Here is a 19,542-nt window from a genome sequence, read left to right as displayed (position 1 = left end):
ATTTTTAGAAAGAATAAAAATAAAGAATATTTTTGGGAATACTATAAAAAATATAATAGTGGATTTTCAAAAAAAAAAAAAAAAAAAAAAAAAAAAATTGCGAAGAGCTATATTCTTTAAATTGTCAATACTTAAATTTTTTTTTATTGAATTTGGGAAGACTATAAGAGCTATAATCCTATGTTTTTAAAGATGAATTTTGAGTAACTATTTGAGTTATAATCGTGGATTATTTTAAGAATAAATTTAAGAGGACTTTAACAGATATAACCGTAGATTATTTTAAGAATAAATTTAAGAGGACTTTAACAGATATAACCGTAGATTATTTTAAGAATATTTTTATGAAGTCTATAAAAATTGTATTGGTGGATTTTTTTAAAGAACTTTTGGGATGACTATTTTAAGGCTATAGTCATGGACATTTTGAAGACAATTTTTAGGTCGACTATTTTAAAGCTATAGTCGTGGATTTTTTGAAGAATATTTTGTTGAAGAGTATATAAGAGCTATAATATTATAATATTCATATATTAATATTTTTGAGGAGACTACGCGAGCTGTAATATATCGTGGATTTTTAAAGAATATTTTTGAAGAGACTATACGAGTAATAATCGTGGATTTTTTAAAGAATATCTTTTGAGGAGACTATGCGAGCTATAGTCGTGTATTTTTTAAAGAATATCTTTTGAGGAGACTATACGAGCTATAATCGTAAATTTTTTAAAGAATATTTTTGAAGAGACTATACAAGCCAAAATCGTGGATTTTTAAAAAAATATATTTTGCGAGCTATAATCGTGGATTATTAAAGATACTTTTTATGATGAATATCAAAGAATACCAATCATATTATTTTTGTTTTTTTTTTATTTTTTTAAAGAATATGTTTGAGAAGATCATATAAAAATTTTTGCGTAGATTTTTTTAAAAATATGGTTGTTCAGCTATAATCGTGAATTTTAAAAGAAACTTTTTAAGAAAAATATAATCGTGGATTTTTCAAAAATAATTTTTAAGAAGAATATCAGGACTTTAATCACAGATTTTTCGAAGAATATTTTTGAAAATCTAACAGAGGTGCATTCGTGTTTTTAAAGTCATATTTTCAAAAAGACTATAAGAGCTAGAGTCGTGGATTTTTGTGGAATATTTTTTGAGAAGAATTTAAGAGCTTCAACCTTGGATTAAAAAAATAGTTTGAGAAGATCATAGGGCTGTAATCGCGATTTTTTAGAAAACTTTTAGGACAACTAGTAGAGCCATAATCGCGGGTTTTTAAGAGATCGTTTTTAAGAAGACCAAGAATTCTTTTTCAAAAAAAAAAAAAACAGAATTCGTGTCTAAAAACCCCCAATTTTGAATCTGATAGCTCTTAAAAAATCCGTTTCTATTTCTGATGAAAATTGCAAAAAGAATTATCCATGATTTTGGGAAGATTAGTGAGCTATAAGCGTGGATTTTTTGTGGAATATTTTTTAGAAGAATTTAAAGGTACAACCTAGATTTAAAAAAAAATAAGAAGAGCACTATAACAATAATCGCGATTTTTTATAAAAATGTGGGACTTTATAGTCGTCCTTATAAACTCGGATATTTAAAATACATTTTTTAAAAAGATAAAAAAAATCCTTTCCAAAAAATTCCAGAATTCGTGTCTAAAAATCCACGATTTTGCATCTAAATGCCCCTAAAGAATCCGTGATAATGGCGTTAAAAATCGTCATGAAAATTTGGAAAAAAAAACTTAAGATTTAAGCAGCCATAGACCTTTAACGATATGCCTCCAAAAACCACGGCTAAAGTTTCAATAGTCTATGGAAAATTAATTTTGCAGCTCTTGAAAAATTATTCATTAATCCGCTACAAGCATTGACTGTATAATTCTTTGGAAGTCCAAAATAAGAGCTATTAAAGTCCTATGAGAAATATAAATATATAATAATTTGCTAGGACTTTCATAACCCTTTAACCAGTAAAGAAAGTCTTAAAGTCGGGCGGGGCCGACTTTATGATACCCTACACCACTTTGCTAATTTAATAGAGCTCCACATAACAATTAAAAGTTTTTATGGGAGAATTCAATTATACACGCTATGATTGTAATTACAATTTAAAGTTCAAAAGACTAAATATGCCGAAGCTTTTGTGTCTTTTAAATTCGGACTTGTATTGCCCATTTGATATATATGGGAGCGGAATCCAAATCCGAACCGATCTTAATAAAATTTGGTAAAAATATTTCTGAGCTATATTTCATATATTTCCCTGCATATCGTTGTTACGGAGTGCATATTACGGCTGTGGGTAACAAATATAACAAATCGGATGAACAATATATATGGGAGATATAGCTATATTTTAACCGATTTCGATCAAATTTGGCATACTTACTTCACATACTTCTACATACTACTTGACATACTTACTTTCAGGCCTAATTTGGCGGTATGTGCAAAATTCCATACTATTCATATAGCTATATTTTAACCGATTTCGATCAAATTTGGCATACTTACTTCACATACTTCTACATACTACTTGACATACTTACTTTCAGGCCTAATTTGGCGGTATGTGCAAAATTCCATACTATTCGGGCTGATATTACACGTTTGGTGCACAATAATAGGCGAAGATTTTGATTTGACATACTAGCTTCTAGACTCAATTCGGTCGTAAGTAACAAATTTCATCCCATTTGGGCAAATATTAGACGTTTGGTGGACAATAAAACTAAATCGGACGAAGCTATATATGGGAGATATATCCAAATCCGAAGCGATCTCAATAAAATTTAGCAAATGTATTTCTGAGCTGTATTTGATATATTTCCCCAAATATTGTTGTAACAGAGTACATATTACGGCTGCGGAGGACAAAAATAACAAATCGGATGAACAATAGATATTGGAGCTATAGCTATATCTGAACCGATTTCAATCAAATTTGGCATACTTATTTTCAGGCCTAATTTGGCGGTATGTGCAAAATTCCACACTATTCGGGCTGATATTACACGTTTGGTGCACAATAAAAGGCGAAGATATATATGGGAGCTATATCTAATCTTTTACCGATTATCTCCAATTTCAATAGGGTTCGTTCCTGGGTCAAACAAATGATTTGTGCACACTTTCATCTGGATCGGGTAATAAATTCGAACTGTACTTTGTTCACAAAAATACATAGACAGACGGACGTACGGACGAACATGCATAAATCGACTCAGAATGTAATTCTATGCAGATCATCAAAAGGAACTATGGGTCTATCTTGTTTCCTTTTGCCTGCTACAAACAAATGCACAAAGACATAATACCCTGACCACCTTGTGGTATAGGTTATACAAATGTTCCAATAGCTTTACTAGTGTGACACTATTTTTTTTTAATATAACTTCCTAAAAAATCTCTTTGAAGCTTCCTGAAAAAGTCCTCGATTGTGGCTATTAAAGACGATGATAGAAAAATATTCAGCAAATTATGTTTTTGAGTCTATTAAACTAAGAAATTTATATTAAAAAAATCTTCTAAAGTTATTAAAAACAATTTTCATTGATAACTGAGCTTCTCTTTATGAAGGCGAAGATCATATCATAACATACGTTTATGATTTTATTTTTAAAATTTCTTCTAACAATTGTATGTGTAATTTATTTTCCGTTATTTTAATTAGAATCTCCAATAATCTTCAGGAAATTACAAAAAAGTTTCGTAGATATGCCTCCAACAGTCATTTCTGCAACTCAAACTCATATTGAATAGATTCGATGACAACCTAGAAAACATTTAGCATAAACAACTTCTCTACAATCTTCAACTTGTTTGAAATTTTACTATAGACTTTATTAAAAAATTCAAATGTATGCATTTAAACTAGCGTAGTAGTAGTTGTACTACATGACCTTGGTAGGTAAAACGACAATACGGTTATGTTAATACAAAACTTGTAATGGCATGCTTCAACTGCTACTCTGATTCTACATTTTGCAATAAAAACCAGTATGTGTTCTCTGGCCTTTTAGTAGAGAATTGAGGCAATTGTAACCAAATGTTTACAGTCCTTTCTTTTTCCTGCAGTCCTTTCGGGGTACAAAATTATGAAAACATTGCACACAGAGTTCCTTTTATTAAGTTATCACAACCAAATGTTAGCAGACACACAAGCACACCAAACTCGAGAGAATGAAAACTAGGTCCAATGTGTTTTTAGACCAACAACATGTATGTATTTGCATAAGGACACACACACACACTCAGAGACAGTAGTATTTTAAGGGCCCACGTTATACATTCCAACTGGAAGTTAATTTTTTTTCTCACAGTCGGCAAAATCCATGGAAAAAAGGAAAGGATACTTTAGAATAAATGTTTTGTCTAAGTTGTTGTTGTCCTTTTTGCCGGTTCTTTCAGTAGTGAGAGCAGCAGTCTTGTTGCAAAAACAACATATGTTACAGTCCATACATGTTTTGTGTGCGGTACTCTATGGCATGAATTGATATAGACAATTGCACAAACATACACACGCACTAATGTGTATTATGAAGTTCATCTCAATGTATGCAAATATGGACATTTGAAATAGTGTTGCCGAGCTGTATAATGAGAATTACTTTTCATGATCGAACGACTAAAAAAGCGGAAAAGTCAGATTTGAAAAATAATCGCAGATCCTTTGAAAACTATATCTATAATTGTGGAATTTTCAAGGATATTTTCGAAATACCTCACTAATGGCTACAAATGTGGTCCAACACACATAATATAAGCTTTTAAATGCAAAGTGTTCAGAAAATAATTAAAGATTCATCATTCGGATGGGATTTATCAAAACCGTGGCTGAGGATCTTAAAAGGTTCAATCGTGAATAAATAACATTTTTTGAAGGACTTTTAAATTTTGAGATTGAGCATTGCCGTGAATCTTTAATAATATAAATATTATTGCCTACCAGAGACTTAATTGTTGATTCGTGAAGAATATTTTAACACTAACAGGATAAAAATCGACAATTTTTAAGCATAGAACTAAAACTGTCAGAAGTAATTATAGTCAGAGCTATAATCTAGATTTCTCAAAAATAATTTTTAGAGGCAAGAAAAGCTATAATGGTACTTTTTAAAAAATATTTAGATTTTTAAAGAATATTTCAGATCTATAACAGTAATATTTGAAATATTTTTGACTGTAAAAATTTGTGGATTTTTAGTATGTATAGGGAATTGTCAAAGCAATATCTGTGGACTGTCAATGAAAAAGCTATCAAAACATAATCTCAGATTTTATGTATTTCTTTCTAAGGACTATCAAAGCTATACGTGTTGACTTTGAATAAATTATATCTTTATTCGTATTGAGTATTATTACTGTATTTTTCATAGCTATTTTTTGATGGATGGATATTAGCGTTTTAATCGCAGATTTTCTAGGAATTTTCTTGAAGGGCTATATGAGCTTTAATAGTAAGTTTTTAATAAATATTTTTACGACTTTCATAACTTAATCGTTAAGTTTTTAAGAAATACCGTTAAAATATTATAATATACATATATATTATATATATTATAATATATATATATATATATATATATATATATATATATATATATATATATATATATATATATATATATATATAATAAAAAAAACAAGTAAAAAAACTGTAAGTTCCGCCGGGAATTACCAAATTTGGTAATTTTCAAAAAAAAAAAAAATCTCTTAAAATCTTAAAAATGTTGAATGTATATATATATATATATATATATATATATATATATATATATATATATATATATATATATATATATAATAAAAAAACAAGTAAAAAAAACTGTAAGTTCCGCCGGGAATTACCAAATTTGGTAATTTTCAAAAAAAAAAAAAAAAAAAAAAAAAAAAAATCTCTTAAAATCTTAAAAATGTTGAATGTAGCCGTATATTAGGGTCTATACGAGGACGTGGACCTGCATAGGCAACTTTTGTCACTAGCTATTACAATATTCGAAAACGAAACTTGAAAAAAAAACAGTTTTTAAGGTAGCTAAAATCATCAAATCAATAAAATCATCAAAATACCGAATATAGGGAGGTATTATGGGAGTTATAAAACGTGTACCTGCACAGACAATTTTCTGTCATAGGCTGCAGTATCCAATACGAACTTCAAATACTAAATTTGAAAAAAAAAATGTGGTAAATAATGTCGCTAAGATCATCAAAATACCGAATATCGGGAGGTACCGTTATATGGGGGCTATACGAAGACGTGGACCTGCACAGACAGTTTTCTGTCATAGGATGTAGCAATCATTACGAACTTCAAATGCGAAATTTGAAATAATTTCGGTAAAAATTGCCGCTAAAATCATTAAAATACCGAATATCGGAGGTACCGTTATATGGGGGCTATACGAAGACGTAGACCTACATGGATCATTTTCTGTCTTAGGCTGTAGTTTCCATAACGAATTTCAAATACCAAATTTTAAGTTCCTGTATATAATGTCGCTAAAATCATCAAAATACCGAATATCGGGATGTACCGCTGCGGGCTATACGAAGACGTGGACCTGCACAGACAGTTTTCTGTCATAGGATGTAGCATTTATTACGAACTTCAAATGCGAAATTTGAAATAATTTCGGTAAAAATTGCCGCTAAAATCATTATATATGGGGGCTATACGAAGACGTGGACCTACTTGGTCCATTTTCTGTCTCAGGCTGAAGTATCCATTGCGAACTTCAAATACCACATTTGAAACAATTCCGGTGAATAATGTCGCTAAAATCATCAAAATATCGAATATTGGGGGGTACCGTTATATGGGGGCTATACCACGTCCCCAATGGTCCAGCAGACATAACAAAATAAAAATTATCAATCTACTTCAATTCGTTCGGAAGCTAGAGTGATTTCCACAGACGGACAAACGGATAGACGGACAGACGGACTAGTACATCTTTAAAGGATATATGACCTCTTATGTGCTTAGGAGCTATTTTGTTCATGAATGCAAACTGTCCTTCTTTAGATATTTCAATTACTTGGACCTTCTACAGACTCAATACAAAAACTTATTCCGGAATCCTTATTCCCTATTCCTATTGTGGAAATTCTATGGATATTATACCTTATGAAGGTCTTATATAGCTCCTGTGTGGAACGAATAGCCTTGATATGTTTTCTACGGATCGAAATACATCTGTGGGTTTAAAATATGCTTCTATGGATATAAAACACCCATTTATTGATAGAAATCCTTCCAAAATTTTTGCATGGGTCACCGATATGCGGTGTTTTGATGATTTTAGCCACATTATTTACCGGAACTATTTCACATTTTGTATTTGAAGTTCGTAATGAATACTACAGCTTATGCCAGAAAATTGTCTGTGCAGGCTTATGACAAAAGTTACGTATGCAGGTCCACGTCGTATAGACCCTAATATACGGCTACATTCGGTATTTTTAAGATTTTAACAGAATTTTAAATGGATTTTAATTTTTGAAAATTAAAAAAATTTTAATAAATGGTGGAGGGTGTTCAAAGATCGGCCAGGCCGAACTTACAGCTTTTGTACTTGTTAAAAATACACTTCATGTTTTTGAAAGCCTATTATCGATTTTGGAATGGCAATTTCAAAGGCACGAATAAAAAAAGTATTTTTCAATTATTTTCAGAATTTTCAGAAGATGATGTCAAAGCTTAAATCTAAGAATAATAAAAATCTCACCTTACAATAACTTTTTTTTTTTGAATAAAATACTAGTATATATGCCTGCACACCTCCTTCTAACTTCCTATTCTAAAATATTTATCTATGCAAATAGTGGTAACACTGCTTCCAAACCAGACATCCTAAGAATGAGTAACACCAAAGCAGGGCGAAGGGACAAGCTAATGCTAAAGCATTGTGGCATACAAAGAATGTTAAATGGTAATTTAATGTTGCTATTCTCTCGTAATTTTGCCTCTTATTTGAATGTTTAACTACACTTATGGCATTGTGAGCGTGTGCGTGTGTGTGTGTGTCTCCATGTATGTATGACTCCAACATATGGCACTTGCCATGATGACAGCAATAACAACAACTGTAACAGCAGTAATATAAACTCCAAATTCTGACAATGCAAGAGACGGCAGCGTAACAAACAAAATATGGGCAGGAGTCGAGGAGTTAAAGAAATTACAGCATGTCCTTTGGAGTGCGGATATGAGAATTCATGCCTATGGATGTCTTTACCACTTGTTGTTGTTGTTGCTAATATTTGAAATTGTCTATTCAAATCATGCGTAGTACATGTAGGTATGTTTGTCTGCATTACTCTGCCCATCTATTGCCACTGGGTGTAGTACTAAATTGATGACAACTTATGCTCCCACTGTGTCTCGAGTTTGGAGTTGTAGCACCCCTGGGGTGGGAGTAGGGATGGCTAAACATCATTACTCGGGTGTTGAACATCATCAGCTTTATAATGAACAACATCATTTATTTATGGAATGGAATGTCGGATGCCCAATGTTATTGCTAGCTTGTCTTACCGGTTTTTATTATTCCAAGACAGTCTCTCTATACACCGAGACCTTCTTCTTCAGCCTTGACATGACCACCACTGCTACTGCTGCTAGTGTTTCTCCGTGTTTCCTTATAAATATTAACCTAGGTGTTTGTCTGTATATATATGTATGAGTAAATGTGTGTGTGTGTTCCTTGTAAATATTTAAATTTGTTGCTCTAAAAATTATACTAATTCGTTAAGATATTAATTTTTGTTTACACTTCAAGCTATCCATGTTTGCTGTATGTGTGTATTTGGGTTGTATGAGAGAGTGTATGTGTGCGGCAATATGTTGGTACTTGTATGCATAATTTATGGTTTAAATAATTAATTTACATAAAGGCTTTAAATTCATATTTAAATGGAGCAATAAAATTTTGAACACAATTTTTTGGACAATTAAATGATATTTGATATTAGAGCTATTGAATTTTACAAATTTAACGCAATGGGGTTTTAAAACGGTTCATGTCCTCCTAAAGGTCGCTTGAGCTCTGGAGCTGTTTAACAGATTGTCCAAAGGAAGACAAGTAAAAAAGTTGTAAGTTCGGCCGGTCCGAACTTTGAATACCCTCCACCATTTGAAACAAATTTAACAATTTTCAAAAAAAATTCGTTAAAAATTCTGTTAGTGATTGCCACAGACGGACAGACGGACATTTTATGCTGATCATGACCATGATCTCTGACCTTCTGTGGACAAAATACCTATATAGATCATATTGTATTACTAAAGACTTTATACATATCTACTACGCATAGAAGATCTCTAGCGGTCCTTCCATGTATAAAAGACCTTATACAGGTCGTATATAGAAAATTTATACACAATATATCTTTTATGGCTCGAACACATTTTATAGGTCTGCTATGAACGGTAGGGATTTTTTATAACTCTTCTAGGAATCACTATCTTCCCACATATCTTTTATGTGTCGAAGATCGTCTATTAGTCTTTCATACAACTGAGACTTCCTGAGTCCAACTTCTGCATGTCCTCGCCGAATTGAGGAACTCCTTTAGGACTCTTATGGGTGAGCTTTCTACATCAATGAATTGAAGACATCATTCAAATTTTCTACAAAAAGTAGAACTTATTAGGATGGAAAAGCTTTTGTGGGTCTCCTTAGAATGGAAGGACTACAGAGAACTTCAATGAGTTGAAGACTATCTGCTTACATATCATATGCATAAAAGAATTTCTTCTGGCCTTCTGTGCATAAAACAAATTCTATCCGTCTTCTATGGACATGTCTTTATGGAGGACCTTATATCCGTCGTCTGTGTATAACGAATTTCTACAGTTCTTCTATGGGTTCGACAGCTTTTACAGGAATTCTTCGTTTAGTATATATAGGGTTCCTATAGATGCGAAATATTTTCGAATTTTTTTACAGGATGGAAGACTCTATTGAATAAAATACCTTTAACAAGTCTTCTTTTGACCTTATATTCGCCTTCTACGGAAGAGTGACATTTTTAAGATTTTTACAGGTCATCTGTGGTTGGTATACAGGTCCTCTACAGATTGAAGATCCCCTATCGGTCTTCTTTTGAATGTAGGCTGTTTTCTACGGATAAAAAACCTTCCACAGGTCTCCAAGGGAGAGAAGATTTTGTAAAAGTGTACTGCTGGGGGAAAAATTTCCACGGTCTTCTACGGATAGAATATGGTCTAAAGGTCTTCTATGGACAGAAGATCTCTAAAGTTCTTTTACCGATAGGAGACTTCCAGCAGGGCTTCTTCGGATAGAGGATATGTTGCAGGTCATTTTCGGTTAGAAGACCCTCTTTAAAGCGTTTATCTTTCTATGGGTAACAAAAAACTTCAACAATCTTGAATTGAACCCGCTTTTATGTGATTAAAGGCAGTGTATGGAAGATCTTTTACAAGTTCGAAGAGAAGTCCTTTGAAAATTGAATACCTCCTTCAGGTATTCATTATTATTCCTTGGTTCTTAGAAAAATATTCTTCAGAAAATCTGAAATCATGTGTCTATTGGTCCTTTGAAAAAATACTCAAATAATCCAAGATTTCTATGTTGGTCATTCAAAACATATACCTTAAAAAATCAACGATTATTGATCTGTAGGTCCATGAAAAAATACTTTTAGAAATATTCACGATTACTGGTCCGTCCTTGAAAAATGTCCCTTTAAAAATCCACGAATATTGATCTATGAACCATCTGTCTGTTGATCTCTGAAAAATGTTTTCCAGAGCTGTAGTCCGTGGGTCCTTTGAAAAGTATTGCTTTGAAATTCACAATGTTTGTTGGTCCACGAAAAAATATTCTTCAAAATATAAAAAAAAAAAAAATACATATATATATATATATATATATATATATATATATATATATATATATATATATATATATATATATATATATATATATATATATATATATATATATATATATATATATATACCAGGATTATAAGTATGTTAGCCCTTAAAAAATGATGCTCAAAAATCCTCTGTGGATTCGTCGTCTGTGGGTCATTGAAAAATATTTTTGATATATCTATGATTATTGGTCAGTTGGTTCTTGACAAATATTCTCTATAAAATTAGGTATATTGGGCTGTTAACCCTTAAAAAATATTTTTTAAAAATTTAGGGATATTGGTCTGTTGGGCCTTAAAAAAATATTTATTAAAACATCATGCTTATGGGTTTCTTTGTCCTCGAAAATTTTTCCTAAAAAAATCTATTATTATTGGTCTTTGGGTACTTGAAAAATATTCCCTAAAAAATCCGCGATTATTCGTCGTCAGTCCATCAGGAAATATTCCTTAAGAAATCTACGATTATTTATATTTTGGTCCTTGAGAAAATATTCGTCAAAAAAACCGGGATTCAGTCCTTGAAAAATGTCCCTTAAAAACCACATTTATGGGTTTCATAATCCTTGCAAAATATCCCAAAAAATCCTCGATTATTGGTCGGTTGGTACATGAAAATTATTCCCAAAACAAAACCGAGATTATTTATTGTAGGCCCTTTGGGAAATATTTTTTAAGAAATCAACTATTATTAGTGTTTTGGTCCTTGAGAAAAAAATTTAAAAAAAAAAAAAAAAACAGGATTATTTTTTGATGGTCTTTAAGAAAATATTCTTAAAAAACACGTTTATGTGTATTTTAGTCCTTGAAAAATATTCCTAAAAAATTCAAGATTACTTTTATTAAGAAATCCAAGATTACTGCATTGTTGGTCCTTAAGAATCCAACATTACTGTTCTCTGGGTCCTTCAAAAATATTCCCTAATAATCCAAGATTATTATTCTCTAAGTCGTTGAAAAAAAAACCTTAAGAAATACACGATTTTTGGTCTTAAGAAAATATCCCTAAAAAACACGTTCATGAGACTCTTAGTCCTTGAAAAATATTCCTAAAAAATTCTCGATTATTGGTTTAAAAAAATATTCCTTTAAAATATCTACTATATTTGTTCCGTCGGTCCCTGAAAATAATCCTAACAAAATCCACGATATTTGATCTGTTTTTCCTTCCGAAATGTTCCTAAAAAAATCCAGCATAATTGATATGTTGGTCTCTGAAAAAAAAAAAACTTAAAAAATCCACAATTATTCCAGGGAATCATTTTTCTTAAAAATACAAGTTTTTGATCCGTTTGTTCTTGAAATATGTTTTTAAAATATCCTCGGTTATTATGTTGGTTCTTTAAGAAATATTTGTCAAAAAATACACGATTATTGGTCTCTTGAAAAACATTCCTTAAAAATCTTAATCTACTTCAAAATCAGTTAGTCTTTGGAGAAATATTCCTTTGAAAATCTGAGATTAGTGGTCTTGGTCCATTTAAAAGTATTTAAAAAAAATCCACGACCATTGGTCTGTTACATATAAAAAATATTCTGAGCCAAGCTCAAGATGTTTGTTCTTAAAAAAGATTCTATTAAAAAATGCTACGATTGTTAGTCTATTGGTCATTTAACAAAATTCCCGATTATTGGACTGTTGGTTTCTTTCCACGTTTGCGGTGTTGGTCCCTAAAAAAAAATCAAGGGAAGTCATGAGGATTGGTGGCTCTTTCCGAAACCTAGGAATTCCCCGCCTTACCCCCTGGTAAACATTACCGTCGTTCTCCACTAATAAATAAACGTTGTTTTTACTAAAACAACAATAAAGACTGACCATTTTGGAACAATAAAATACTACTGTATACCGAACAAACAAGCAAACACTGTTCTAAAAATTCTTTAAAAAACGCAGTATTACTGGATTTTGACCCTTAAAAAGTGGCGTTTAAAATCCACGATTATAGGCTATTATTTCTTGAAAATGCCGCTCCAAATATATTTAATAATTGGAATTTAAGAAAATATCGCTTTGTCCCGAAACGAAATTAATTTTTGCAATGATTCTAGTTTTTTAACTCTTGAATTCATTTTCATAAACATATCAACCTAAGTGGCAGTCTAATATAAACAAAATATGCAAAGGTCAAATTCTTTGAAAATACTCAACTCATTCGCTATAAACAAAGCCAGCAGCCATTCGTCCATCGGAAATGTTTATTTAATTTTCATTAAACTGAACATTTTATGGCTTGAGGCTATCTTTTAAAGTTTTTATTGGTTTTTTTCCTTAAAATAAAACGAAGGTGCTAAAATTACGGAAGAAAACTAAACTAACTAAATGGAACTACAACAAATTTAAATTAAACGTTAACACAAATAAATGGACCGGCTACATGCCACCTACAGTAATTTATGTTCACGCACATTGCCAATAAACGGAATTTTAAAGTGCTAAAGTTTTGAATTATTCCGCCAAGGTGTTTATATGTTTGTTGGTGGCGGTGGTGTTTACTCCGGCAATAAATATTTTCAGCGGTCAAAAGTGTAATAAACTTCTATGCCGGGGAATTTTTAAGATGGCCTATTGTGGGGGGGTGGGGTCGGTTTCTTCTGGTGTTTGCGATTATGGTTAAGTGAATGGTGAATAATGCTGTTCTGCACGATTAAGAAGACTAATATTATATGTGGAATGTTCACTATGGCAAATAATGATCCTTATATGCTACTGGTCACTTTTGGTGTTTTATTTGTAAAATTGTGTACAAGTCAATTCATATGTGGACATAACTACCATTACTCAAACTTGATTCTATGGAATCTCAAGACAAATCTCAATAATTAATGTTCTTGAAATTTTAAATGAAAACTGTAATTTTCTTGAAAATCAATATTAGAACTGCTTTATGTCTTTCAACTACCACCGGAATTTATGTTCTATATTGGAAATCAAAATTTATTTGATTCCTAATCGAAAGAAATAAAACTCCATTAAAATACATATCGTTTTCTTTCTGTGTACTTATGAAAATAATTAAACTGAGCAAATAAAACAAAACATTCAAATAACATAAATATTTCCTCAACAAAACAATCAACTTAAAGTAATACATTAAAATTTTCCAAAATTTGTTTACGTTTTTAGAATGTTTTTAAAGAGATGGAATTCTTTTGTTGATGGATAGTATTTGAAAAGATGCTGGTAGTGTTAAAAATAAAAATCATGGATTTTCTGCTTTAAAAAATAAATGGGGTTATATGTTGATTTCTAGATGTCGAAAATGAATTTGAATTTATTGCAAACAAAAATTTTGTTAATAGATGTTAGGGGAGAACTAAGTAAGTGTTACGATAAATTAAGTACATTAAGTGCATTACATTGGGTGCTTATTGAATGGTCTAGCCTTTCTTAAAAAGAAAATAAATTTTCATTTCTAGCTGAACTAAAGCAATTTTTAACAAGAAAGCAAAGGCTATAGCAGAGCTGTTCCGTCCATATGGTACTCTACTATTCTATAATGTGTTGGAAACTCCCTCAGGTCCAAATACATTTTGTCACATTTTGTTTTGAAACAATCCAATTAAGCCCCACAACATGTTACGTTTGTTTATTGACCGGATGAACTTGTCCTATATAAACGCTCTCTGTCGTTCTAATAGACCTTTAAAACAATTTCACACGAAAGTCCAATGGTCATCCCAACTGTTAGACCTCTGCCTAGTCTTTAACTCTCTCCTCATGTAAAATTCCGCGTAGTTAGGGAAACTTATTTTTTTGGTCCATTTGAACCTTAAATTATTATCCTAGGCTTATTATTATTATCCTAGGCTTCAGTTTTGACCCTAAACCTACCTCTCTGAAAAATGTCGTGACACATAGTGTTGTAGATTCGAAAAAAAAAACAATAAAATGTGCAATTAAACATTGTAAGTCAAATTAAAACGAGTAAGAAAAGGTCAAAAGTCGGGAGGTCCGATTTAGTAGAGCTTCCGTAACAAACAAGTTTATACAGGGTGTGGTAAAAATCTGCAACAAAGTCAAATGCCATAATTTTTACATATTTTTAAATTTTATTGAATGAAAGCAAAATATGTCGGAAATAGCATCAAATTTTAGAATAAGTTTAGATTCGTTCGAATTGGTCACCTTTGGCACGAATTATGTCTTCCAAACGGCCCAAGAAACCACGCTGCCCGAATGTTGCTCTGTTTTGGCCCGTTCCCAGCGAAGCGCTTACTTGAGGTGATCGACACTTTAGTATTTTTCAGTGCCAGCCTTGCTTTCCAAACTACTCTAGACGCAATAGTCCAACGGTTTGTCATCCGGAGATTTTGGTGGCCATTGTGCACTGGAAATGAAGCGAGGAACCTAATTTTGTAACCATTCTAGTCCAAGGTCTGCGGCCAAAATGTTTGCGTGTTGCAAATGTTACAAACTTTTGGACAACGAAGGTTTTCTCATCGGAGGAAACCTAAATACGGCAGTTCACCACTTTCAGCCAAGCGAAGCAACTCCTTAGCTCTTTTAAATCTATTTTCTTTCTGTTGCGGTGTAAGTTCTTGCACTTCGATCAAGTCGTCTCTTTACATTTCGAACCATTTCTGCTGATTTTGCTGATTTCTTCCGTCCAATTCCTTGACGTCGGGTAGTAGGAGACACAAAAGATTTATTTACATTTAAATGCTGAAGTGCTCTAACGATAGCCACTTGTGGTTTTCCAGCCAAATATAAAGAAATCACACTATCACGAAAAATTCTCTCCAAAATGCTTTTGTACGCTTGTAAACAATATAATGAGCTATCACTGGAATAATTTTAACAGCTGTCTGATGAATGACTTAGAAATGACAGCAGTCTGAACTTGGTTGCAGTTTTTTCATCTTACCCTGTACATCCAACTTTAAAAAAGTTTTCAAAAAATTGACGGAGGCTTTTGTACCTCTAGTACCTAATAACATTGCTACATAGTGTATAATATGTCTTCGACAAGGATTATATTCAAAACCAGTGAAAAAAGTCAAAAGTCGGGCGGAGCCGACTATATGATACCCAACACCACTATGTATATTTAGTAGGCCTCCGGCAACAAAATAATTTATTTGAAGTAGATCATACCACGTATCAACATTTGGCTTTGGAGTAGTTAGAGTTTGGTTTCGGAGGGAACTAAGTTTATATCAAATGTCATTGTTGTTGAATGCATATTACGAAGTCGGATGAAACATATATATGGGAGCAATAGCTATACCTGAACCGATTTTCCCCAAATGATGATGATGTACTTGCTTCTAGACCAAAATTCAGAAACATATATATGGGATATCCAAATTTCAACCAATCTTGATAAAATTTGGCAGAGGCATTTTCGAGCTCTATAAAATATATGGTACCAAATATACGAATGTGAGGTACTTAAACACTAAATCTAATGAAACATATATATGGGGGCTATAGCTATATCTGAGGAGGACAAAAATAACAAATCGGATGAACAAAATATATGGGAGCTATAGATTTCGAACAATTTGGCATACTTATGTTCAGGCCAAATATGGGATGATAGGTCACAATAAAAGTCAAATCGGACAAAGTTATATTAGTGAACTATTTTAAAATTTTAACCTATTATCTCCAATTTCAAATGGGTTCGTCCTTGGGTCAAACAAATAATTTGTGCAAAATTTCGCAAATCAAATTTCACAGTGGATCGGGCAATAAATGCGATCTGTACTTAGTTTACAAAAAGACGGAAGGATGGACATGCATAAATCGACTAAGAATGTGACTCTATGCAGATCATTCGAAAGGAACTATGGGTCTATTTCGTATCATTTTGCTTGTTACAAACAAATGCACAAAGACATAATACCCTGACCACCTTGTGGTGTAGGGTATAAAAATCACACGCCATAAAAACTATGACAAAAAATTTAAAACGTAAAAAAAATATTCACTTTTTTATTGTTATATTTTTTACGATTTTTTTTTAGATTTTATCTTTTTCTGGCAAGAGGCCTTTTCGAATAAGTGACAATTGTCAAAATCAGTCCAGAAGTTCTTGACGGAATAACTAAGATCAATTTTTTTTTAATCTTAATGTTTCGATATCTTGGCTAATAGCATCAATAAAATGGTCAGAAGTGAACTCTTCGTGTATTTTTGATTTCGCTAGGATTAAAAATTAAAGTTGAGGTATATTTCACCCGGCATATATTGTTGGATGACCATACAAATTGGTAGGCTTCTGGCCAACCCTAACCTGTAACTCTATGCTAAATGTCGCGTCGATTGGTATATAATTGTGGCAACTGTAAAATAAAAAAAAAAAATAATTTTTTGTCATATGGTCCATTTCAACACCTAAATGCGATCATCTCGAAAAATAATAGGTTTCTATTCCGACCTTAACCCCACCTCCATTTTCAATTTTGTTAGGATCGGACTATAAATGTGACCTGTAGCGTGATTACAAATTATGATCGACAGACGGACGAACATACATAGCTTGATCGACTCAGCTCGGCAAAATAGGAAGATCAATATATATTTATAATATATATTTGTCGGTCCAATATTTCTAGGTGTTACATAATTTTTATCTCAATCATACTGATAATACTCCCAAGACATGGTTTTGAAGGGTATAAAAAATTTACCAACCTTAATCATTTCAATTTCAAAACCTGTATGCATTTCGTTCCATCCCAATACATTCTCGATTTTCTTTGCCACATATCAATTCACAGCTACAACTAAAGGCATACAAACAGACAGACAAAGATAATTATCATAAATCTTGGAAAATAAAATTCCCACACATTTTTTTCTCTTCCACCATTCGTCTGTCTATCTTTGATCCGTCCAACTTAAAAACAAATTATTTTTTCATGGCTGTTTTATGCCAGAAAACAAATGAAAAAAAATCTACTAAATGATGCTCTGAGATTGAGTATTTAAATATATACTTTTACGTATGAGTGTATGTATGTATGTACACTCATTGCAATTTATTTCTATAACATCATTGGAAAATAAATTCAATGTTGAGACTCGTGCACACAATACACGAAAGAATATCAATCCATATGAAATATGGTGGTTTGGAAAAAAGTAATGAAAATTGATGGGTAACAAGAATTTTTTTTTTTTTTTTTTTTTTTTTTTTGATTTATATAGATATTTGTCCTTCGAACCTAAAATTATTTACAGATGAACGAAATTACGACAGCACTTGATTTTTAAAAGAGTGTCATACTTCAATTAAAGTTAGTTTTGAAGTGAATGTATTCTATTATTTTAGGTAAAAGAAAAATGAATGCTGGACTCAAAATTGCGAAGAAACTCATAATTTCCTATAAAAATACTGTAACTTTGGGCCAGAAAAGTATGCAGAAATGCATTTGAAAGCCTTTTCAATGGAGGTCCCAACTTACGAAAATTCCCTGGATTCCCTGTTTCCATACTCTCATTAGACATCTAAAATGATTATTAAATTTTTCGATCCACATTTTCTGGTAACTCTCCACAACAAGGGGGAAAATGTTGAATAATTTATATGCCTTATAACATACGAAACATGGCATTTGGACCTTAAAAACATTCCATAAAAATCCTCGATTAATGCCATCTTGGATTTTGGAAACATATTCCTTAAAAATCGACGATTATTGCTTTCTGGGATTTTGTAAAATATTCCTTAAAATCCACATTCTAATGTGCCTAGAAAAAATAATTCTTTAAAAAATCCACGATTATTGTTCTCTTGGACCTTGAAAAATAATTCATTAAAAACCCACGATTATTGTTCTCTTGTACCTTGAAAAATAATTCTTCAAAAAATCCACGATTATGCATCTCTTGTACCATGAAAAATAATTCTTTAAAAAATCCACGATTATTGTTCTCTTGGACCTTGAAAAATAATTCATTAAAAACCCACGATTATTGTTCTCTTGTACCTTGAAAAATAATTCTTCAAAAAATCCACGATTATGCATCTCTTGTACCATGAAAAATAATTCTTTAAAAAATCCACGATTATTGCTCTCATGGACCTTGAAAAATAATTCTTTAAAAAATTCATGATTATTGCTCTTATGGACCTTGAAAAATAATTCTTTAAAAAATCCACGATTATTGCTCAATGGGCCTTGAAAAATAATTCTTTAAAAAATCCACGATTATTGCTCTAATGGGCCTTGAAAAATAATTCTTTAAAAAATCCACGATTATTTCTCTCATGGACCTTAAAAGTAATTAGTTAAAAATCCACGATTATTGTTCTCTTGGACCTTGAGAAGTAATTCATTAAAAATCCACGATTATTGCTCATATAAACCTTGAAAAATAATGCTTTAAAAATCCACGATTTTGCTCTCATGGAGCTTGAAAAATAATTATTTAAAAAATTCATGATTATTGCTCTTATGGACCTTGAAAAATAATTCTTTAAAAAATCCACGATTATTGCTGTAATGGGCCTTGAAAAATAATTCTTTAAAAAATCCACGATTATTGCTCGAATGGGCCTTGAAAAATACTTCTTTAAAAAATCCACGATTATTGCTCTCATGGACCTTGAAACATATATTTTTTTTTTAAAAAAATCAACGATTATTGTTCCCATGGACCTTCAAAAATAATTCT

General features: G+C 31.5%; 1 protein-coding gene across 1 annotated transcript in view; it reads left to right on the top strand.

The window, feature by feature from the left end:
• Positions 1-19,542, top strand: part of LOC101896930 (serine-rich adhesin for platelets) — a 74,378-nt gene that overhangs the window by 8,903 nt on the left and 45,933 nt on the right. The gene's annotated exons all lie outside the window — the stretch shown is intronic.

Source organism: Musca domestica, unplaced genomic scaffold, assembly GCF_030504385.1.
Source record: "Musca domestica strain aabys unplaced genomic scaffold, Musca_domestica.polishedcontigs.V.1.1 18, whole genome shotgun sequence".
NCBI lineage: Eukaryota > Metazoa > Arthropoda > Insecta > Diptera > Muscidae > Musca > Musca domestica.
Note: the sequence above shows the minus strand (reverse complement) of the source record. Positions and strands in the feature narration are given on the sequence as shown.